Source organism: Panthera tigris, chromosome D3 (genome assembly GCF_018350195.1).
Source record: "Panthera tigris isolate Pti1 chromosome D3, P.tigris_Pti1_mat1.1, whole genome shotgun sequence".
Taxonomy (NCBI): domain Eukaryota; kingdom Metazoa; phylum Chordata; class Mammalia; order Carnivora; family Felidae; genus Panthera; species Panthera tigris.
In genome coordinates this window covers 1,326,825-1,337,607 of record NC_056671.1, presented here as the reverse complement: position 1 = coordinate 1,337,607, position 10,783 = coordinate 1,326,825, and the positions used below count along the sequence as shown (strand labels likewise).

The 10,783-nt window shown below is 62.2% G+C and overlaps 1 long non-coding RNA gene across 2 annotated transcripts; it reads right to left on the bottom strand.

Moving 5' to 3' along the window:
- Positions 1 to 7,746: 7,746 nt before the first annotated feature.
- On the bottom strand, positions 7,747 to 10,126 carry LOC122232604. 2 transcript variants are annotated; one of them, XR_006209962.1, is made up of 3 exons: positions 10,040 to 10,126; positions 8,297 to 8,438; positions 7,747 to 8,076 (listed from the first exon to the last, which is right to left on the bottom strand). It is a non-coding gene; the product is annotated as an uncharacterized LOC122232604 (long non-coding RNA). The 2 variants fall into 2 exon arrangements; XR_006209961.1 differs by lacking the exon at positions 10,040 to 10,126 and adding an exon at positions 8,723 to 9,153.
- Positions 10,127 to 10,783: the final 657 nt, after the last annotated feature.

The following is a 10,783-nucleotide window of genomic DNA, read 5'->3' as shown; positions in this document are numbered from 1 at the left end:
ACAGAATGATGGAGGGTCGATGGGTGTGGAGGGTTTCGGGGATGATGGGCTGATGGAGGATGGACGGGTGGAGGGATGCAGTGATGACGGACTGATGGAGGATGGATGGGTGGAGGGATGCAGGGACGGACCGACTTTCGGAGAATGGACAGGTGGAGGGATGCAGGGATGATGGACTGATGGAGGATGGGTTGAGGGATCAGGGGTGATGGACTGATGGAAGATGGACGAGTGGAGGGATTCGGGGATGATGGACGGGTGGAAGGATGCAGGGATGAGGGACTGATGGAGGATGGGTGGAGGGATGCAGGGATGACAGAATGATGGAGGGTCGATGGGTGTGGAGGGTTTCGGGGATGATGGGCTGATGGAGGATGGACGGGTGGAGGGATGCAGGGATGACGGACTGATGGAGGATCGATGGGTGGAGGGATGTGCACAGTGGTGTATGATGTGTCTGTGACCCTCTCCTCCACACCCCACTTCAGGCCTCAGTGACCAGCTCTCTCTCACTTCCTAGCAGTGGCCAGCCTTTCAAAGGCAAGGACCTATGTGGCTTCATCCACAGTCTCACTACCACCAAAAACATCTTGAGGAAATCATCGCAAAAGGAAACAGGGGAAGTCCGGTCGGACATTCATTTGTCCCAAGGAGGATGTGAAAACTCAGTAGAAATTTAAGGTGAGTCATCGAATGAACAGGTTTCTTGTAAGATGGATTAAAGTGAGACAATTAAAATAGAGTAGGATCCCCTGGTGGTGTTTGGGGAATCGAGACATGGTTGGTTCACATAATCCCACCTTCCCAGTTGTGCCTCAAACCAATTACATCAGGATCTCTGGCCATTCCAAAGCCTCTCAGGTGATGCCAATGGGCAGCTACTTTGAGAACCATTAGAGCCCCTCTGTCCTCCTTGGGCTCTGGAGGTTTCTTTCCCACCCAAGCATAAGCACAGGGTGGAGTGGGGAGTGAGCAGAGATCTGGGGCAGCCTCCAGCTCTCCTCTCAGGACCTACTTTCCTTCCTCCTTCCTCCCCAGAGCCATGGACTCCAAGGGCCAGTGAGCTCAGAATACATGCCCTCTTTGGGTCGAGCCCTCATCCCTGGTCAAAGTCCTAGATGGGCCCAAAGAGTTACACTTGTCTCTTGGACATCCAGCCTCTATTTCCCTTTTCATAACCAGGTGTCCATTTCTCTCTGGGGCCATTCCCATGGCCCAGGACTTCAGATGTGGCCTCACTCCTGGTGTCCAGGGGTGGGTCATGCATCCAGGCCTGGGCCAATCAGACATTCCACCTGGACCACACCGATAGGAAAAGTGACAGGCATGTTACCCAAACCAGGACTTTCAGCCCAAGCAGACATTATGCTTGAATGGCTGGGAAGTGGTGGGCAATCTTTCTTGAAGCTTTAGAATTATGAATTGAGAGGATGGTAAGGTTTGAGTTGTTGGACAGAAATGCTCCAAGAATGAAGCCAGTATAGACAAGACGAGATGGGCCCCGTTTACATCACTTAAGCCCCTGAATCAAGCCAGATCTGAAACCCACCCCAGATATCTCAGGTACATACACCAATAGTATCTCCTTTCACTTGAGCTGGTTTGGTGTGGGTTTCCTTTTGTTGTTGCCGGCAGAAAGGATCCTGACGTACTCGGCACCTGCAGGTCCTCGTGACCTGGCCCTGCCCGCCCCCAGTCTCTGGCACACCGTGCTCCCTGTCCTCTCGAAACTCGAGAAACAAACATCTTATAGAAGCTCAGCACGGGGAGCCAGATGGTCTGGTTCCGATCCCGGTCCTCCCACTCATTGTCGATGGAAATGTAGGCAGCCATTACTCCCCACGTGCCTCAGCATCCTCGTTTATAGCGTGGGGTGTCGGTGTTACTGTGCTCGTTGCCTCTTTGCTCGGGCTGCGGTGGGAATTAAAATGCGAGGCGTACTTAAAGCAGTGAGCCCTGTGTTAGTGCCAGCTGTTGTTATGACAATGACTTTTGTGTCTAAGGGGTCTGGTCCTCCCACCTCGGGGCCTTTGCACCTGCTGTTTCCTCTGCCTGGAATGTCATCTATGCTGATTCCAGCTCTTTCAGATGTCAGCTCCCCAAGCATCCATTTAATGCTCCCAAAGATCCCTGTGTTTGCTAGCTCAATATCCACTACGTTTTGCAATTCTATGTCTTCAGAGTAGTTATTGTGATTCTGTATCCCTCTCTAAACTGTACACTTGAAGGCGGGGAACCCATCTGTTTTGCTACTAGGATTTATAGCTTCAATATCAAGGACAGAATCTGGTCCCTGAGAAAATACATTCTGAATGAATGAGCTATATGCTCTGCTAATGGAGGCACAGCTTCTTTACTAGAAAAATGTGCCTGATGCCTGACTGTGGCTGACACCCCAGCGATTCCAGGGCCGAGGTCACCCCGGTGCACGGGCTGTGAGCCGCGGTCCAAGCACTCAGGGCTGCAGCAGGGGGCCTCGAGCCACACTGTGAACCCGCAGCAGTCTGGGGACTGTAGACCGTCCATAGTCTCGGTCACCTGACCCGGAAAGCTCTCGTCCTTGGACCCGCTCAGCACCTGCAGGCAGTGACAAAGTCCAGCAAGGTCCACAGGGGACACGTGGGCTGTCATACACTCCCCGGATGCACTAAATGGCTCCAACAAGCACGTAATTAATCTCAGAGGAGAGAACGGTGTCCTTTTCCTTCTAAACACTCTCAGATGCTGTGAGCTTTTAATGAAAACTGAGGCAGGTATCGGTCTGCACTAAGATCACACGTGAGACCTGAGAGAATGGAGACGTGCCGGGAGGGCCTGGCGACGAAAACACAAGGTCACTGCAGTGACGTTCCCGGACGTGTGTTTGGTTCTCGGCAATCAGAACAGACTTTGATGTCTTCTCAAAGCCTCGCTGCATTGTGAATTCGCACAGAGCCTTCTTTCTCGGCTCCCTCTGCTCTGCCAGCAGCACCGGGACCAGCGACATTCTGGGAGCAGAGCCGAGGGTGAGCCCGGGCAGAACTGTCCCAAGGGGATGGCCCAGCCCCCAAGCCCGTCCCAGGGTGGGCAGGCCTGGGGGATGCGGGGTCTGTGTGTAGGGGGTGAGGAGCCCCGCCCTGCCGCGGCCAAGCTGGAGAAGTCGCGGACGTATGCAGAAGGGGCCTACACTTCCCAAGGACCCCGACTCCGAGGCCACACGCCCACGGGTGACCATGTCCGCCAGGAACGGGTCACGGTGCTCTGGGTCCAAGCTGCAGACCCGGGCCCCTCCGGCGCCGAGTATCAGAAAACCTGGGAGAAGACTTGAGAGATTTAATGGCTTTTCACCCAGAACTCAGAGCCCTTCCCCGCTTCTGCTCCCCTGTGCGCAGTGTGAAGGAAGGGGGAGCTCGGGAACCGGGCTCAGAGCGGCCCGAGGGGCAAACATCCAGGAAGCCGCCCCCTTGCCCCGACCTGGGTGAATGAGCGTTCCTCGGGGACCTGGCCCACGGCACCACCTCCCAGGGACAGGGTCCTGCGTGGCCCAGCCAGCGAGTTATCCCCAGCGTCCCTGGGATGACCCGTGGCAGGGGGAGCACTCCCAGGGCACTGGCAGGTAGAACAGAGCCGGTCCCAAGATGGAGAGTCCCAGCACAGCCCGGCTCCCCACGGTTCCACCAGCGCCCGCCTCAGGGTTGGGCACCGCGACCTGGTGTGCCCCCGCCTGATGCCCCCATCCCGACCCTCGGGGATGCCCGGGCCCCCCAGGATCCGGGGGTTCTCCACCCGGCAGCTGGGCGGTTCCCACCTCCCAGTGAAGCCCCATTTTGGTAACGGGAGGGACGCTGGGCCGGCCTGCGCGGCAGGAGGAGGCCGGGAGGATTCATGCAGAAGTCAACCAGGAACTTCCGCATAAGCTCTTTTTTATCTAACAGATAAAGGCTTCGCTGCAAATCTTCACCGCACCACCGGAGCTCAGAGAGAAGCGTACACACGACGAATGTCTGACACAAACGTGTCGACGTTCTTCTCTGCGGACGATCGAAGGGTAACGCGTTACAACCGTGACGTGCGGTGCAAACGAGGCTCAGTGCGGCACCCCATCTCCCCCTCCGGACCAAGCGTGAAGACGCGCTGAGGGTCCTTGTCACCCCACAGCCTGGTGTCCCAACTCGGCTGGCCCGAGCGTCCCGCTCTCAGGCTGGAAGGGATCACTGGGCCCCTATGTGACCCTTTCCCACTTAACCTCCGAGTCCCTCCGAGTCCAGGGGTCGGTGTCGGTCGGCCTGTGTGTGGGTCACAGCCGCGCTGTCGGTGCGGCCAATCGAGGGCCATGCCTGGGCCCGCCCGCTCGCCCGCGAACTTCCCCTGGGTGTGAAGGGCCGTGTGTCACCTGCGCACGTCCTACCGTGTGACGGTGCTGTCGCCCGTGGCCCCCGATCCCACGCTCCCTCCGTGCTACCTGGCGCGTGCCTCGTGCGCGTGCTGCTAGCTCTGCCCGGGCTCCACCTGAGCGTTTACACCGTGACCGCCCGCCTGTCAGGTGCCCCCACTGGGGTGGGGGTGGGCTCCTCGCCCTGCAGTCTGTGACGGCCGTGTCCCCGCTCTCTCTGGGTCACCTGCAGTACCTGCACACGGCCCGCTGTGGTGTCGCTCGCCTGCGTAGCACCCCCACCTTCTCTGCACCGCCCACACCCGTGTCCGCGCTCTGAGCGCCCTCAGGTCCACCTGCTCCCACGGTCCGGCTGCTCGTGCCGCCTGGACGTCACTCCAGCTGCTGACACGCTCAGTCCCGCGTGTCCCGTCTCCTCGGGAGTTCCAGGGCCCCAGGGGGACTGAGGAGGCCGCAGAGGCAGGGGAGGCCACCGACACCAGGGAGGCCGGAGACTGGGGAGGACACAGACACAAGGGAGACCACGGAGACTGGGGAGGCCGCGGAGGTTGGGGAGACCAGAGACCAGAGAGGCCGGGGAGTCCGCAGAGACCAGGGAGACCACGGGCATTGCCCCTCGGTCCCCACAGCCCGGGCGCTGCTCACGTCCCCGAAGGTTGAGAACAAGCCCGACGGTGGAGGCTCAGGGCTGCGCTGGGAGGAGCACGACCCAGATGCGGCTCCCGATCGTCCCGCCGCAGGCAGCAGGGAGGGTCCCCGCGCTGGAAGTGACAGTAGCCACCGCAGACCGGCCCTGCCCTGCACACTCAGGCACGGCTGGATCCAGCGCTCCAGCGATGGCATCAGAACGTCCCTCTCAAATCTTGGTCTTCGTCGGGTCAGGGTTCTGGAACCCAGGGGTCCAGGAGTTCCGTCACCTCGCACCTCCGGGCCCTGCACGGTGACAAGACAGCGGCGGTGGGCGCGAGTCCTCAGCTCCTCCCGGAAGCCAGGCCTCCGCCTCAGCGAGCCGCAAAGCCCGACAACTCACTGCGATTGGTTGGGGTGGAGGCACGTGACTGGGCCTGAGCCAATCCCTGCAACCAGTGGGACGGGCCAGAGCCTTTCCTGTTGGACCAGGGACCAACGCCGACGCTCACTCTGATTGGTCTGGGCAGGGGCATGTGACTGTCCCGGACCCAATCACCGTAGGCAGTGTGGGCCTTCCTTGACCAGACCTGGGTCCCCAAATCCCCTGCGGCCAAGGTGTCCCTGGATCGCGGGTCTGACCTCGGGGACTGCGTTTCCAGACGACACATGGGTGGACCTAGAAGGAAAGGTGGATGCTGGGACGCCGCCTGCAGGTGACCTCCGCAGAGCCTGGGTCAATGTCTCAGGTCCCAGCCCTTCCCACCCAGGGACCCTGACCTAAGGAGACGAGGGGACACCGCTGGGGCATTTCCTCCTCACTTCTGGGCGTGGACTCACATCTTTGACAACTGCTTCCCTAGCCCAGCCCGGACGTGCAGAGCGAAGCCTCCCGACAGTCCTGGCTGGAGTCTGGGAGCTGCCCCTGTGCCGTGCCTGGTCCTATCCGGTCCCTGGTCCCTCCTCCGGATCCCTTGCCCTGCTCCCCAAGCGCAGCCTCGGCCCTGAAGATCCCCTGCCCCCCTCCCCAAGCCCAGCCTCTGCCCTGCAGATCCCCTGCCCCCCTCCCCAAGCCCAGCCTCTGCCCTGCAGATCCCCTGCCCCCCTCCCCAAGCCCAGCTTCTGCCCTGCAGATCCCCTGTCCCCCTCCCCAAGCCCAGCCTCTGCCCTGCAGATCCCCTGCCCCGCTCCCCAAGCCCAGCCTCCGCCCTGCAGATCCCCTGCCCCCTCCCCAAGCCCAGTCTCTGCCCTTTAGATCCCCTGCCCCCCTCCCCAAGCCCAGCCTCTGTCCTGCAGATCCCTTGCCCTGCTCCTCAAGGCCAGCCTAAGCCCTGTAGATCCCCAGCCCCGTCCCCAGGCCCAGCCTCTGCCTTGCAGGTCCCCTGCCTCCTCCCCAAGCCCAGCCTCTGCCCTGCAGATCCCCTGCCCCCTCCCCAAACCCAGCCTCCACCCTGCAGATCCCCTGCCCCCTCCCCAAGCCGAGCCTCCGCCCTGCAGATCCCCTGCCCCCCTCCTCAAGCCCAGCTTCCGCCCTGCAGATCCCCTGCCCCCTCCCCAAGCTCAGTCTCTGCCCTTTAGATCCCCTGCCCCCTCCCCAAACCCAGCCTCCACCCTGCAGATCCCCTGCCCCCTCCCCAAACCCAGCCTCCACCCTGCAGATCCCCTGCCCCTTCCCCAAACCCAGCCTCCACCCTGCAGATCCCCAGCCCCCTCCCCAAGCCCAGCCTCTGCTCTGTAGATCCCCTGCCCCGCTCCCCAAGCCCAGCCTCCACCCTGCAGATCCCCTGCCCCCCTCCCCAAGCCCAGCCTCTGTCCTGCAGATCCCCTGCCCCGCTCCCCAAGACCAGCCTCTGCCTGCAGATCCCCTGTACCCCTCCCCAAGCCCAGCCTGCGCCCTGCAGATCCCCAGCCCCCTCCCCAAACCCAGCCTCCACCCTGCAGATCCCCTGCCCCCTCCCCAAGCCCAGCCTCTGCCCTACAGGTCCCCTGCCCCTCTCCCCAACCTCAGCCTGGGCCAGCGCCCCTCCAAGCCCCCTCCTGATGTGCTCCTCCACGGGTCTGTGTCTGCCCTAGTCTGAAGGCTGGGCTTCAGTGCATCAGCGTGAAGATCTGTGAAGATCCCCGCCTTGTGTACTGAGTTAAGCGTACTGCGATCTGGAAGGTCTGCACACGCTAATGGATCTGGATTTGTAACCTGATGCCTGGCTTTGGAAGCTGCTTCCTCATCCACAGGCATGGCTCCCTATCAGAGAGCCGCAGATCGAGGATGTGGGTGCCGGCGTGAACCCCGACGCTGGTGTTCTCCACTCCACGTGAAGCCAGAGGTGCCGTCTAATGAAGTGGAAAGTCTGGCAGAACTTCCAGAAGGAAGGCCTGAGTCGGGGTGACAACAGCCCAGGGTCCTGTGTCCAGATGAGGGGAGCACGGCAGAAGCCGACCTCCAGCTGGCACAGACCGGAAGGTGCCCCACCCTGACGCCAGGTGTGCGCACAGGTGCCGGGGTGGATGTGACGTGGGGTCGGGACACAGAGGAGGATGCGGTGAGCAGGGCGGGTCCCCCGTCCGCTGAAGCGTAGGACCGGCTGGGTCACCGCAGACCCCCACCAGGAACCAGCCTCCGCTGTTGACGACACACTTTCTGACGCCCACGCTGCCCTCTGCTTGGCAAACAGGGCACAGGTTCCACAGACAACCCCCGAGAAGTGGCGAGAAAGGACAGGGATTGGGGAAATGTGTGATGTGCTCAAGTTACTTTATTTTCTAAAAGGCTGTCCTCTTTGTGCCCTAGCTGTGAAAATGATAACGTCTGAAGATTTATTTTGTTAAGGAAGCTAGTCTTTATGTTCTGTGCTTTGCACACATTTTGTAAAGGTTCTCAGGGACAGCTCGTTCTTTCTCTACGGGCAAGTCTGCTCCACACACACCAGTATTTATCGTCTGGCCGGGGAACTTCCCTCGCTTTCTGGTCATCACCGGCTGCACCTGCTCCGGTACTGACCCCAGAACGTCCTCTGTGGTCTGAGGCCGGCGACAGCTTCCTCTAACGTCCCACGGAGAATTCTTGGATGGTGCGGAGCCTGCGTCCGAGGGATGGGTGAATGCGGTGGGTACGGATGCCCCTCAGCGTGGCCCTGCCCAGATGTTCCCAGTGCCCCGGGGTGCAGGCATCTCTCTGTCCTCTCTCCTTGCTGTCCCCTCATCCCTCAGGAGGGCGGGAGCTGGTCCCACGCTGCCAAGCCCCGACCCACCCCACCCCTCCCTGCCCCAGCCTTCCTGGGGACAAACCAGCAGACGCACCACTAGCTCTGCTGGCTGACTCCAGAACGCTCCACTGTCCTGAGAGGTCGGGAAGCTGGCCTCCAGTAGCCCAGCTGCCATCACCACCCATGGCTCTTCTTCCTCCTCTGCCCTGTTTGCTTCAGCAGAGGGCAGCGTGGGCCTCAGAAAGTGCGTCAATGGTGAAGACGGGTTCACACGGGTCTGGGCTGACTCAGCCCGTCGTACCCTTCTGTAGACGGGGAGGCTACAGCTGAGGGGCCAGGCTCTGCCCGCCTCCCTGCAGAGCCGGGCTCCAGGCAGGAGCCTGGGGACACAACCTGCTGGCGACATGCAGCATGGCTTTTCCCTCACCCTCCTGCAGACCTCTCCCTGCATTCATCCGGAACCCAGCCCACATTCTCGGTGTCTAACCCGAGACAGACCGACAGACAGACAGGGCCTGACCCTTGACCTCCTCAGTGTCCACCATCATCCATCATCATCGCTGTCGGTGTAGGCCGGAGGTCGGGCCCTTTAACGATGACGCTCACGTGAGGTTGGGGTCAAGGAGAAGTGTGGCCAGCCCTGAGAGAAAGGCACTTCAGCCACGCCCACCGCGGGAGCCGCACACTCAGGGCCCCCACACCGCAGACCTGTGAGCAAACTGGGTCGGTGTATCCCCAGGCCCCTGCTGGGAGGAGCCTTGGTCTGTTGGGAAGCTGCCCCGGAGCATCCGTGGCGGGCGTCTGCCGGGGTCCTGACGTCTGCGAGAGCGAGGACGTGCCCCGTTTTGATCTTGCGTTGGAAGAGGGAGGGCGTGGTGAACCCCGTGTGCAGCGTGGTCAGCGCTCGGGGCCTGGTGTGGTGTCCGGCAATGGCGGGGGTGCGGGTGCCAGCAGGGGACGTGCGGGAGCCTCTCTGGGGGGGGGGGGGGGCGGCACGGGAGCTAGGCCTGCATGGGGCTGTGGGGAGAAAGTTCCAGACACGCAGGTGGGGCCGGGCCTGGTGCACTAGGACGGGGAGGGGACCATGCGTGGTGGGCGCAGAGGGGGGCCCACAGGTCCCGTCCCCGACCTCGGGCTCCAGGAGAAGCCCGCGCGGACGGGAACGGGCCCGCGCGCCTCCCGGCACTCCCTTCCCACGTGGACACGTCCAGGGTGGAAGCCACGCCGCTCTCCCGAAGGCCCTTGCAGCCGCCCTGCCCCACGTGACCCGCGCCCGCCAACCAGAAGCCTCCCGTGAGCCTCCGCGCGGGAAGAGAGCCGGGGAGGAAGATGGCGCCCGGGTCTGTGAGGCCGCGTGGCCTGAGGGGACGGTGTCCCCGGGGGGCGGGGACCGAGCGGCAGCCTGGGGTCCGTGGAGGAGCCCGTGCACGCGGCCCCCGAGTCTCTGCCCACGACGGGCCCGGGAGCGTCCCGACGTCCCCAGCGGCCGCCCAGGGCCACCTCCCCGGGGCGAGTTGAAATGCGCGGGCTCAGACCCGCCCGCACCGCCTGCGTCCCAGGCCGCGTGTGCCCCAGGCGCAGGGGCCGCGTGTGCGCCTTGACCTCGGGGAGCACCTGCCCTGCGCCGTGCCTGGGCCCGCTGTCGGCGCTCCTGTCGCTACAGGTAAGACCCTGATGACGGAGGAGCCGCGGGCGGGACCCCGCCGGGGAGGGGGACCCGGTGTTCCCTGTGTGTGTCCCTCCTGCCGCTGGACGCCGGGGGCCACACCCCTGCACACTTAGACCCGAGCACGTACACGACTCACGCGCGCCAGTCCAGGAACATTCATTCACTTACACGCACGGGCAGAGCTACAGAGACACGGGCTGGGGTGACGTGGCCCCCCGCCTCCCTGGAACTGCAGGAGTGACCCGAGCCTGCCGGACTTCCGCCCCTCATGCCCCTCGTCCGACCTTCGCACTGACGTTGGACACCCACAAGGCCACGGGGGCGGGGTGTGGGGGGAGGGTGCCGTAAGGAGCGGCCACCGCCCCAGGCCGGGTGGAATGTCCTCGTTCCTGCCTCGGGGGGGGGGGGGGGGTCACTGGGCTCAGCTCCACTGGCCGCACGTCGCTGAGGATCAAACGCTAATAGGTTATTATCCTATTATCCTCGCAGGATGGGGGGGGGGGGGCTGCACAGGGCAGAGCGGGCTGGGACCCCAGGAGGTGACGCAGCGTGTGCCATTCGTGCGTCGGCAGGGGCCGCGGCACCGAGAGGGGTAGACCTCGCGTGTTCCCGATCGGCTTTGAGCACCGTTTGTAGCCGGGCCAGGTGTCTCCCAGTAATCCATTTCTGGGGAAGAAAATCACATTTGAGAGAGTCATTATGTAGTATACTGCACTTGAAATTATAATTCTACGAAATCTCATTACGTCTAGACTAAAAGGAATTGAATTTTGATTATTTAAGTACATTTCCTGCCGCTCTAAGGAGACGGCTGTTCTTCTAAAGGCGCTCTGCCCCATTCGTCAAGAGTGATGTTTTCAGAGCAGCGCGCTTGGGGGCTTCCAGAAATCTCTGGCATCTCAGCGTTTGCCC